This window comes from Triticum urartu, chromosome 2A (assembly GCF_056163025.1).
Source record: "Triticum urartu cultivar PI428250 chromosome 2A, HENAU_Tu73, whole genome shotgun sequence".
In the NCBI taxonomy this organism is placed as follows: domain Eukaryota; kingdom Viridiplantae; phylum Streptophyta; class Magnoliopsida; order Poales; family Poaceae; genus Triticum; species Triticum urartu.
Window position 1 is genome coordinate 52973514 of NC_141874.1, and position 4512 is coordinate 52978025.

Genomic DNA, 4512 nt, shown 5'->3' on the forward strand with positions numbered 1-4512 from the left:
CCAATCAGTGTAGCCGACCGGCCGGACTATATCAAGCGTATACGTACGGCCGGAGATATGTACGCAAGAACGCACGTAGACACGGACACACGGCACGTTAACTACATATATACAGGAATATCGTCGACGAGGCGGCGATATCTCCCGCTCGATGGTCGACGTCGAGAACCCTGACGCCGGGGAGGCGGAGCCCAACGAGTGTAGCAGGCATATGTTGACTTCCCTGATGGGTTTTGCCTTCTTCGCGTTCATGTTCGTCTTCGGGCACGCTGCGGCGCTGCTGGAAGAGTCCCATCCGGCGTCGACGAACGCCGCCCTGATCGCCCTGTCGCTGCTGGCCCTCTTCTTCGGGTGCTGGTTTGGCGGCATCTTCGTGATCCTCGTGGCGGAGTGGCACCACGGCGGGGTAGAGGGACATGCTAGGTTTGCTGATGATTTGATCCAGTCCGATAGATTTATTCTTCCTGGATCAATCCATCAGTTTCTAATTCGCATCGGTCAGCATGTAGATGCATAGTCTTCTCTTGTAGTCTTGTTATCGATTTTTTACTATTACCGTCTTCCACCGCCGCCGGTTCGTCTGGCCTCCCGCGATGTGGGGGAACCACAGTTTGGGGTGGTTTTGTAATCCCCGATTGCTGGATGGCGTCATCGGCAACAAGAAATAATATGTTTCCGTCTTGTTGACATTGATAGACGGCGTCTCTGGAGCTTCACTAGAGTCAGATCTTGAGAGTTGAGACTCTGTCTTTATTTCGTCTACATGACTGGCGGCGTCCTATGATGGGGATGGCGCCGCGGTATGTTTTTGTTCTTCTGTTCGGTCAGAGATGGATTATACTTCCTCCGTTCTAAAATAGATGACTCAACTTTATACTAATTTTAATACAAGGTTAGTATAAAGTTGGGTCATCTATTTTGGAATGGAAGGATATATATATAGTAGCACTATTCTGATCATGGGATCAGAATAGTTATTTGGATCACGGAGCCCTATATAGCGATCGGGTGGTTCCCGAACTCCCCAACCCGCTGCGAAAAAACATTCCTACCCCACGACCGCTCGTCCCTAACCTCTCCCCCGATCCCCTGTGATCCACCGCGACATCGCCTCCTTCCCCTGGATCCAGCGCCTCTCGCCGCCGTCTCCCCGGCCCCGGCGCGCCTCTCTCCCTCCCCAGATCGCCTCCCACCGCCTCCTGCTTCTAGCCGCCGCCGCGCCTTCACCCGACAACGCGCCGCCGCCCTGCATCTCGCCGCCACCGCCGCCCTCCCTGGATCTCGCCGCCGCGTGCCTCCTCGCCCAGGGCACTGTCCCACCTTCCCCGCCCCAACCCACCCCCTCCCGGCCGGCCAACCTTCTCCCATCCTCCCTCCCGGCCGGCGGGCCTCCTCCCTCAACAGTGGCACGCCTCGTCCCCCATCTGTGGTATTCCTTTCCCATGGACATCGTGCCTCCTCTCCCCCACGGCCGGTGAGCCTCCTCCCCCATGGACGATCCATTCTGTCTATGCGCCGTCCTCCTCCTGGCTGCGTCCCATCGAGCGCCGCCCCTGCATCTTGCCACCACCGCATCGAGCGCCGCAGCACTCAGGTCGTTCGCCACCACCACCTTCGGCCGTTCAACGATGCAGCAGCAAGACGTTCAATGCCTCAGCCCCCCTGCGAATCCCACTGTTGCAGCAAACCGGATGAGGCCCATATCTTTCTTCTTCGATAAGATAATTTTGATTGCATACCGTGTTATTTTGCTCTGTCATTTTGCTGATGCCTAAAAAGAAGTTAGATGATGGGCTTCTGATCCCTACTATGGTCTCAAGCTGCCTCCAACCTTTGGCAATATTTGTAAAAATGATTGTGCAGATTTTTCGTTACCCCATTTTTAGTTACTGATTGAAGAAAATTTTGTTCATTAGGTGAAAGAACTTGATTTCTTTTTTTTCCGTTGTGGAGGAAGAAGGTCACCACAGAGGAAGGGAGAAGGTCAGCATAACGGCAGGGAGAAGGTCACATAAGGTGCAGAAAGAATGTCAGAGTTCAGCAACGAGGTGTGTGATCTTTGTGTTGTTTTTGGGATGCAAATCATGGGTATGCGATCTTACATCCTGTGTACTATTGAGATGGCCTCCCTTAGCCTCAAACCATATTGCCCCCTGGATCCCTCCGAAGAGACAGGCCTGTGACGAGCGCCGCCGTTCATGCTCCTGCGCGCCACCACACCGAGTCTGTGGTCGTCTCCGCTGCTGCCATTGAACGTGCTCCGCCATGGACGCCCCCATGCATCCACCCGCGTGGTAAGGTGCCGGGTGTGCACTCCCAACACACAAAAACCTGGGCAGACACATCACCGGGAGCCACCTCCCCCAATCCCTGCCGCCATTCCATGCAGCATCGTGCACGCGTGCTTCTTGTCTCCGTCTGGCCTGGGCAGCACTTCAGTTAGATTTTGCCAACCACCATTTCAGCCGGCCAATGTGTATATTTTCAGCAGGTCAATTTGCATATATTCAGCAGGCCAATGTGTTGATTGAACAAAATTGTGTATTCAAAACTAGTAGAGCAATGTTGATGTTTTCAGCAGACTAATGTTTTTATGAACCTATTAGTAGGGATGCCCTAGCGCTACAAAACATGTGTATTCTAAGGTTGCCATGCTGACAAACTTTCAGTGATACATGCACGTTCTTTGTGGTGGTCAAAAATAAAATGCCTACTATGCTACATTTTTTATATATCCAGTACTACAAAGACTGCTACATTTTTTATATATCCAGTACTACAAAAGACGGAAACAATGTGCTACCCTTCCTCCTACTTCCAATTTCCATGTGCATCTCTTCATCAATAAAAAAAATGTTCATTTTGAAAATTATAAAAAAAACTAGAATTCCCTCTTTCAGGAAAAAGCTTAGAGGTTCAAATCTTAAAGGCGAAGAAATTCAATGTTTGTTACAACACCTAAAAGAAGGTCAAATTAAAAAAACAAAGCATCTCAAAACAAACTTATAAAAATGGATTTTCTCCATTCTAGAAAACCTAGAAGTTTAGATTTTAAGAACAGAGCGGTTTGATGTTTATTAAAAAACTAGTGTTTTTTCCGTTACTAAAAGAAAAACCAAGAAGTCCAAATTAAAAAAAAGGAGCAGTTCGATTTTCATACAAGATTCAGATTTTGCTCGTTATTAAAGGAAGAAACAGGAAGTTCAAAAAAAATAAAAGGCAAGAAGTTCAAGTTTAAAAAAATAGAGTAGTTCAAAATTCAATAAAGAAGAATTATCACCATTTATAAATAAATAAACACTAGAAGTTCAATTTTGAGAAACACAGAGGTTCAATATTGATGACAAAATTATGATTTTTTCCATCACTAAAATAAGTAAGTCAAGAAGTCCAAATTACAAAAATAGAGAAGTTCAATTTAAAGAAGCTTGATTTTCCTCGTTACTAAAGAATAAATCAAGAAATTCAGTTTGAAAAAACCAAGAAGTTGTACAATGTTTATTACATTTCTAAAAAATACACAATGAAGTTCAAAAATAGAAAAGGTAGAACGGTTCAATATCTATAAAAATCTCAGATATTTTCATGCAACTGAGAGAAGTTCAGATTGATAGCTACCAGAAGTTCACGTTTGAAATACACAATGAAAAAAGAATGAAAAGGAAAAAGGCTAAAAGTTTTGTTGCTAGAAGTTCAAGTGCTCGCCCTCAGAAGTTCAAAAATTCTTGTGAGAGAGGTTGAACAAAAATACGTGACAGAAGTTCAACATGAAAACAACGGGAAGTTCAACTAGTACACGGAATGCATTTCAGGCAAGAAATATAAGAATGGAAAACTAAAAGATTAATATGAGAAAAATGAAATAAAGGCAAGGTTCAATTTTTTTGTTGCTATAAGTTGAAGTCCTTGGTCGGAGAAAGTTAAAAAAAATTATTGTGAGAGAACTTTGTATAAAAGGAATATCATTTGTGCAACACCGACGAAATGGATGAGAAATTACAAAAAAAAATACGTCACATAAGTTCAACGTGAAAACAGAAGGAAATTCAACTACTACACTGAATGAATATCAGATGAAAAACTTTTACAATCTTCGCGCGTATGAAAAAACGATTAACACGGGAAAGTTGCGTGTCTACGGCAGCTTTCCACCGGTATGTCATTTGCTCAATTCCGGTGAGTGGATGGAGAGTTACGAGCAGTGGATGGAGACCTACGAGCAAAAAAATCACATGAAAAAACAGAGTGAAGTTCAGGTGCGCACGCCGAGAAGTTCAGGTTCTTCACGCGATGCATTTCCGAAGAATCTGTTTCGCGATAAAGGCAGAACGAATGATCTCGTCGTTTTCAAAATTACTTGAAAACGGCTAGGAATTAGAGAAAACCAACAACATGAAAAAGTTCCGCATTTTCCGTAGCTTTTCGGTGGTATATTATTAGCCCCATTCCGATAAAGTTTGTAGAAATTATGGCGAAAATACGTTTTTATCCATTTTCAAAACTGACATAAAA

At 44.9% G+C, this 4512-nt stretch overlaps 1 long non-coding RNA gene across 1 annotated transcript; it reads left to right on the forward strand.

Annotated features, from left to right (window-relative positions):
- The first annotated feature begins 1043 nt into the window (after positions 1-1043).
- On the forward strand, positions 1044-2525 carry LOC125540907 (uncharacterized). The gene is made up of 2 exons (XR_007297405.2): positions 1044-2088; positions 2170-2525. It is a non-coding gene; the product is annotated as an uncharacterized LOC125540907 (long non-coding RNA).
- Positions 2526-4512: the final 1987 nt, after the last annotated feature.